This window comes from Schistocerca serialis, chromosome 7 (genome assembly GCF_023864345.2).
Source record: "Schistocerca serialis cubense isolate TAMUIC-IGC-003099 chromosome 7, iqSchSeri2.2, whole genome shotgun sequence".
NCBI lineage: Eukaryota > Metazoa > Arthropoda > Insecta > Orthoptera > Acrididae > Schistocerca > Schistocerca serialis.
Genome location: NC_064644.1, coordinates 7,523,217 through 7,531,892, shown reverse-complemented (window position 1 = coordinate 7,531,892; position 8,676 = coordinate 7,523,217).

The following is an 8,676-nucleotide window of genomic DNA, read 5'->3' as shown; positions in this document are numbered from 1 at the left end:
ACCAAAAGTACATTAAAAACGTTCATAAACATGGGATAAAAAGAATTGAAGAGGTATGGGAGTATGTATGTGTTGTGATAAAGGAAGAGAGTGGAAGAAGGATTGATTAGGTCGATGATCCAACTTTGTGTGGCACAGGCAGGTGTGCAAAATAAAACACTCAAGTATGTCAGGATGAGGGATGAAGTGAGGTAAATAGGAATAAATATAGTTACAACCAGAGGAAAGACTCTGGTGCATCAGATGTTGCATCAAGAATCTGCACGGTCACAAAGCTCATGCTGCCCACAGAAGGTTATTGATTTAGTGTGGCTTGGAAGCAGATGCAGTTTGGAGGGCAGTGCAAAAACACAGTAAATAAGAGAAAGAACAGACACTGACAGTAATGCTGTATACAACAGTAACAAAAAAAATCACAAGATTGTAGGATGGAAGAATAACCATGTGCCAGAATCAAAACAATGGGAACTTCAGCTAGGAATATCAACAATGTAGGAAAAGATAGATTGCTACTTACTGTAAAGATAATGCACTAAGTTGCAGACAGGCACAATTAAAAGACACTGACTCATAAACTTTTGGCCACAGCCTTCAGCCTTCAGCAGAACAAGAGAAACACATACCATTCATTCACACAAGCAAGCATAACCCGTGCGCACTTGACCGCTAACTCCGGCAGCTCGAACCGGAATGCAGCCATCACTTGGGATGGTAGCAGCAATCTGGAAGGGGTGGGGAAGGGGAAGTAGAGGGGGTAGCAGTGTACAGACTGGAACAACTGAGCCATACCCTTCACCAGGCTTTAATTACCTATCAGCATGCCCTGTAATTAGCATCATCCTACCCGAGATCCTTCCCATCCCTTCTGAACTGGTGTTCCATCACCCACCCAACCTCCAAATCACCCTAGACCTTCCAACCCCGGTGCCAACCCTTTGCTACAAGGATCATAACACTGTGGAAAACCCAGGTGCAAGATGTACCCAATCCATTCACCCAGCATTTTCTGTTTCAGTCCTGTCACGGGTTTATCCTACCCCATCGGGGGCCGGGCCACACGGGCCGGCCGAAGTGGCCGAGCGGTTCTAGGCGCTTCTGTCTGGAACCGCGTGACCGCTACAGTCGCAGGTTCGAATCCTGACTCGGGCGTGGATGTGTGTGATATCCTTAGGTTAGTTAGGTTAAGTAGTTCTAAGTTGTAGGGGACTGATGACCTCTGATGTTAAGTCCCATAGTGCTCAGAACCATTTGAACCGGGCCACATGTGAAAGCAGCCATGTCGTTTATCAGCTCTGCTGCAATTATTAAACTACTTTTTACCTTGGTTTGACTACCAACCAGCTGTCTACCAGGATGAACAGCTACTGCCAAATGGTGGTTGATTTCAGTGACTGCTTCATATCCAAGCCATCTTGACCTTTCTCTCCACCACCAGCTTTTCTGAACTGTGCAGATGGAGGTTATCTTTACAACACTTTCTCTACACCGTAATTGTCTCAATCTATGGCAACATACTGCTCCCACGCCCTTCACACAACAGTTTCTACACCCTCTGTCATATCACCTTCCCATTCCTGTCTCCTACACTCTTTGTTTTAGCACCTTCTGCCAATGCACCCATCCATGTTTCCCTACTCCTCTCCTTTTTTGCTCCATTTTCCCCACCTCCCTGCCCCACAACCTGACACTATCTGTTGGGATTCTCGTCAGTCAGCACTCCTCTCTTCCCCATACAATCCTGTCTCTTCCCCCTTCCCCCTCCCATCTAGATTGCTGGTACCATCCCTCGTGATAGTTACAATCTGGCCCAACCTCTCGTAGTAGGCAGTCATATGTGCGTGATTTGTGCTTGCGTGTGTGAAGAAATGGTGTGTGTTTCTCTTTTCTGATGAATGCTATGGCCAAAAGCATATGTATAAGTGTCTTTTAGTTGTGCCTGTCTGCAGCTTAGTGTCTTATCTTTACGGTAAGTAGCAAACTGTCTTTCTACATTGTTGTTACTTCATTTGTAGTGGGACACATACTTACACGAGTACTTGCACATCTTATATTTGTTATATGAGCATTTTTAAAATAGATAAAAAAACATAATGTGAACCAGTGTGACATGAAAAAAAGAGGTAATTCCAATTATTTGAATTTGTTCATTCTGAGGTTTTAAATATTTATGAAATTTTGTAAAGCATTCATTTGCCTTCTTTTTGTAAATAGTTTTATGTTATTTAATATTCTGAAAGTAATAATACATAACTCGTGTGACAGTGAAGAGCAGTGGTTTTGGGCTTCAGGAAAGCAAAACTTTTTAAGCATCTTTGCCCTTTCTGGTGCTCAAATATTGACGAAACACAACAGTTTGTGGTGACACTGTTTATCTTGCTCATGTGACTGCAGACTGAGCCTCTTGGTCTTTCTTTTACCTTCTATGTGACATAGGTATATCAGTGTTTTCATTGGTCAGAGAAAAATTCATCCTCCAGCATCTTGAAGAACAACCAATAAAAGGAAAACCTACCACTCGTCCCTGAGGCCCACTAGTGACAACAGAATAGAATAGAATAGAATAATTTTAGAAGAGAATAATTTTATTGCCATTAGGCCATTAAGGCAATAGACAAAGTCATACATATAATACAATATAATTCATGTTGCAATAGAATGATAGGCTTGTTATTACAATGTAATATTACAATTTATGAAATCCTACAAAGTCATACTTATATTACTATATTGTTCCTGTTGCAAAATAGCAATTGGTTTGTTATTAAAGTATAATATTACAATTGATGAAATCCTTTATGTTGTAGAATGGGTGGGCAACTAAACAGTCATACAGTGCTTGTTTGAATGGTTGCACTGGTAAATCTTGTATAGCTAATGGAAGTGTATTAAATAATTTGTGCCCCATTAGTTCATATCTGTTCAGTGATTTTGAGAGTTTGTGGAACGGAGTATAGATACATCTATTCATACTGGTGTTGTAGCAATGTATATTTTCTCTGTGTTTAGCTTCAGGTAGCTTATTTTTCGGGTAGATTAAGACATAGTATATATATAGGTTTACTACTGTCATAATTTTTTGCTCAGAAAACAAAGGTTTACAGTCTGCCTTATACACTCCTGGAAATTGAAATAAGAACACCGTGAATTCATTGTCCCAGGGAGGGGAAACTTTATTGACACATTCCTGGGGTCAGATACATCACATGATCACACTAACAGAACCACAGGCACATAGATACAGGCAACAGAGCATGCACAATGTCGGCACTAGTACAGTGTATATCCACCTTTCGCAGCAATGCAGGCTGCTATTCTCCCATGGAGACGATCGTAGAGATGCTGGATGTAGTCCTGTGGAACGGCTTGCCATGCCATTTCCACCTGGCGCCTCAGTTGGACCAGCGTTCATGCTGGACGTGCAGACCGCGTGAGACGACGCTTCATCCAGTCCCAAACATGCTCAATGGGGGACAGATCCGGAGATCTTGCTGGCCAGGGTAGTTGACTTACACCTTCTAGAGCACGTTGGGTGGCACGGGATACATGCGGACGTGCATTGTCCTGTTGGAACAGCAAGTTCCCTTGCCGGTCTAGGAATGGTAGAACGATGGGTTCGATGACGGTTTGGATGTACCGTGCACTATTCAGTGTCCCCTCGACGATCACCAGCGGTGTACGGCCAGTGTAGGAGATCGCTCCCCACACCATGATGCCGGGTGTTGGCCCTGTGTGCCTCGGTCGTATGCAGTCCTGATTGTGGCGCTCACCTGCACGGCGCCAAACACGCATACGACCATCATTGGCAGCAAGGCAGAAGCGACTCTCATCGCTGAAGACGACACGTCTCCATTCGTCCCTCCATTCACGCCTGTCGCGACACCACTGGAGGCGGGCTGCATGATGTTGGGGCGTGAGCGGAAGACGGCCTAACGGTGTGCGGGACCGTAGCCCAGCTTCATGGAGACGGTTGCGATTGGTCCTCGCCGATACCCCAGGAGCAACAGTGTCCCTAATTTGCTGGGTAGTGGCGGTGCGGTCCCCTACGGCACTGCATAGGATCCTACGGTCTTGGCGTGCATCCGTGCGTCGCTGCGGTCCGGTCCCAGGTCGACGGGCACGTGCACCTTCCGCCGACCACTGGCGACAACATCGATGTACTGTGGAGACCTCACGCCCCACGTGTTTAGCAATTCGGCGGTACGTCCACCCGGCCTCCCGCATGCCCACTATACGCCCTCGTCAAAGTCCGTCAACTGCACATACGGTTCACGTCCACGCTGTCACGGCATGCTACCAGTGTTAAAGACTGCGATGGAGCTCCGTATGCCACGGCAAACTGGCTGACACTGACGGCGGCGGTGCACAAATGCTGCGCAGCTAGCGCCATTCGACGGCCAACACCGCGGTTCCTGGTGTGTCCGCTGTGCCGTGCGTGTGATCATTGCTTGTACAGCCCTCTCGCAGTGTCCGGAGCAAGTATGGTGGGTCTGACACACCGGTGTCAATGTGTTCTTTTTTCCATTTCCAGGAGTGTATGATGAGCCTGTAATTACCCTAATAGCTTTGTGGGAGTGACAAGTCGATAGTCGGCAGGACACTGAAACATTCTCTTTGTGAGTGAGGTTCTTTGGAGGAAACAACCAGTGTTCGTTTCCCGCGGTGACGTACGTAGATATTGTGTTTGTGCAGTACAATAAAAGTGGTTATGCACAGTATAAAATCCAGTGTTTTCCATTATGTAGTGAAGTTACTCCTGCAGCTTTCTTCTGCAGTAGAAGGATGTCACGCACACATCTGGAGTTTCCCCATAAAATGATACCATAGGTTATTATGCTCTGGAAGAATGAGAGATAGGATATTCTAACATAATTTTTAGGTATAAAATCCATTAGTCATGAGGGAATATGGTATAGTTGTAGGTAAACAACTAGAATTCTCTCATATACAGATTTATTCATACTTAGCGTCTACACAGATACAAGTCCGGAGGCTAACTGCCGTTAGCGTCCAACATGCTCTCCAAAGCCCTCTCCTCAAAGATAGCACACTTACGCACAGAACAAATATCAATTTTTATGGCGCTCTACGCCACATAGCCCCCCCCCCCCCCCCACGCAGTATGGAGTACGTCCCTGTGAATGGGGGGGGGGGGGGTGAGAAGTTAGGAGGGTAACGCACAGTTCTTCTGCGTCAGGCGGAAGCGGTCGACTGGTAGGAGACCGGGGAGTGAAGCCCGGTATGTCGACGGTGAAGTCAGCAAGTGACGCCGGCGGCTGAAGACGACGTCCCGTCCTGGAGTGAAGGTGTAGCACTTCGTCAGCCGGCAGGCGGAGAATCACCTTGGCAGAAGGCCTAACAAAGGCACGCAAATTGCCACACGCAGCACTTCTGCTCAATTTAAAGCGGCGCACCACACGAGATTCGGCACTTCCTCCCTCAATATTGTCACACGCGAGTACCACACACACTGTATCGCCATCTACGACAACAGATAATTTATGTATGTCATCAGGGTGCACATGTGTTGTGAATTCTTGGATGGCACCTGTACGAGCAATGGTAGGAAGGCAGGGAGGTGTGGGAAAGCCATGGCAGGGGGAAGCATCTGCTAAGAGGGGGGTGGCAGGTGCACTGGACTGCGCAGGAGACAACCTCGGGCCATCAGCTGACAGACGAGGCAGCGTGACCGAAGGCAACGAGGAGCCAGCGTGGATTGAACGGCGTGACAAAGAGCTGTCACACGAAGATGGTAACACAATGGTAGAATCCGAGTGGTTGGCAGTTTGACTGCGAGGGCTGTGAGGAGTGAAGCCCCGAAAAGATTGGCCACTCAAATTAGATGAACGCGGAGAAGGAGCAGTGCTCGGCAGAGAAACACGCTGTGGAAAATCAATACCCAAATGCATGGTGTGGGAAGATGGATGGCCGCTCGAAGCAGGAGTGGGAGAAATAGGGGCAGAATCAGCGAGGTTCACCTGAGGCTCAATGAAAGCTGGTTTCACTCGGTTGAGTGAGACCGTGGCTACAGAGTCTTTTATGAGGAGATCCATGTTATTCTCAGAGCGTTTGACGACCTTGTAAGGACCTGTGTAGGGCGACTGAAGTGGGGCTTTGACCGAGTCGTCTCTGAGAAACACGTACTCACAAGAGTCTAGCCTGCGCGGTACGTACACGTGCGGAGGTGTATGAGCAGCCGGAGGTGGCGGCTGAATTTTGCTGCAGTGCAAGCGCACCCGCTTGAAAAGTGAAGGGACTTCAGAGGGCCGTGGAAGTGTGGTCGGAGTGACTAATTCTCCAGGCAAAACCAGAGGTTTGCCATATACAAACTCGGCTACGGACCCCTTGAGGTCTTCCTTGAAAGTCGCACGAAGGCCAAGAAGCACGAAGGGCAGTGCCTCTGTCCATAGTGAGTCATGGCAACGCAGGGCAGACTTCAGGGTGCAATGCCATCGCTAGACAAGCCCATTGCTTTGGGGGTGGTATGCAGAAGTATGAATTTTGATAATACCACACATTTTACATAAGTCAGAGAAAACCGAAGACTCGAATTGTCGCCCCTTGTCAGTGGTGAGGTAAACAGGTGAGCCAAATCTAGAGATCCACGAATCTAAGAATTCTCGACTTACTGTCTCAGAGGTAATGATCGGAATAGGCACAGCCTCAGCACACCGAGTCATCCTGTCAATAGCTGTAAACAAGTAACGGAAACCCTCGGAGGGGGACAAAGGGCCTACGAGGTCGACATGAACATGGTGAAACCGGCCTGGCGGTTGGGCAAAACAGCCAAGGGGTGGAGAAGTGTGCCTGGAAGCTTTGTTCTGTTGACACACCATGTATGCCCTTGCCCAAGACTGACACTCACGGCGCATGTTTCTCCAGACAAACCGTTCAGATACCAGACGGGTGGAGGCTTTGACACCGGGGTGTGCTAATGTGTGCAGTTTGTCAAAGACCTGGCGTTGAAGGGGCTTAGGAATGAATGGCCGCAACGTACCAGTCGATTCATCACACTACACTAAGTCAGATATGCCAGGGAAAGTAGAGTGTACCGGTTGGAGAGAGGAGCTGTGGTCTGAAATTAACTGCACGGTATCGGGGTCTGCCGATTGCAACCGAGGTAGGTCCGTTAAGTCAATTAAGGTTGTGACAGCACCAACACGCGAGAGAAAATCAGCGACCACATTGTCCACTCCTCGGATGTAGCGAATGTCATTTGTAAATTCCAAGATGTACTCGACGTGACGAAACCCTCGTGGGGGCGGATCATCCGCAGGATTTTTTATGGCAGGAACCAACGGCTTGTGATCAGTGAGCACATAGAAATCTCGTCCCTCAACATCAGTTCTGAAGTGTCTTATGGCCTCGTAAACTGCAAGTAGTTCTCTGTCGAATGCTGAGTATTTCTTCTGCGCATTGTTTAGCTTTTTTGAGAAAAACTGCAGGGGGGGTCGTAACATCGTTGTATGTCTGACTCAGTACTGCGCCGATAGCATTGTCACTAGCGTCAGTAGTGATACACATTGTGGAGTCCGCCCGTGGGTGAGCAATAGTGACAGCGGAGGCCAACAACTGTTTGAGTTCATTAAATGCCTTGTCCATGATTGGTGTCCATGGGACCTGGCGGGTGCCAGAAGTTTGTGGGCCAGCGAGAGCATCTGTGAGAGGAGCCTGCACTGCAGAAGCGGCTGGCAAATGTTTCCGGTAATAATTAACTGTTCCGATGAACCTGCGTAATTCCCTGTAGGTCTGAGGGCGTAGCATCTCGAAAACAGGCTTGATCTTATCCTGTGGTGGTGTCAGACCGTCCGATGACACAACATAACTTAGGAATGTGACGGATGACTGGTGCAATTGAGTCTTTTTATTGTTCAGTTCAATACCAGCGGCTGCTAAAATATCTGTCACGACTTGAACACGCTCCTCACTCTGTTCTAAAGTAGAAGCAAAAACCAATATGTCGTCCATGTATGCGAAACAAAAGTCTAGATGGGATAAAGTTTGATTGATGAAACGCTGCCACGTTTGGGGGGCGTTTTTCAACCCAAACGGCATAAATTTGTATTGGAACAGCCCGAAGGGAGTGGTTATGGCAGTCTTTTCAATATCCTCCGGAGCCATAGGAATCTGATGAAATGCGTGCTTACAGTCCAAAACAGAGAAGTATTTTGCACCTGCGAGCGCACGATTGAAGTCTGCGATGTGTGGGACCGGATATTTATCAATGATGGTGCAGGCATTTAAACGCCTACAGTCTCCGACCATACGCCAAGTACCGTCTTTCTTTTGGTCAAACAGGATAGGACTAGCCCAGCAACCGGAAGAAGGTTCAATTATTCCCTTTTGTAACAGATCGTCCAATTGTTCTTTTGCAATTTTCATAAATTCCGGCTTGAGGCGGCGTGGACGTTACGATATGGGCGGCCCATCGGTTAGACGTAACCGATGAACTGTGCCATTAGTGACTACTGCAATACGTGGCGCGGCCCGACAGTCAGATGTCCGTGAAGCAGAGCAGGCAGTGGTGGACGGGCCAAGCTGTGGCACTGAGGGCACGGAAGTACAGGTGTGCCACCCGCTCGTAGGCTGCGTAAAGGCCGCACACGTGTGAACATGGGCGAGGTTGGTACACTGGTTCTTGGTAGCGGGCCGTGCCGCTACGAGCGCTGTAGGCACGAG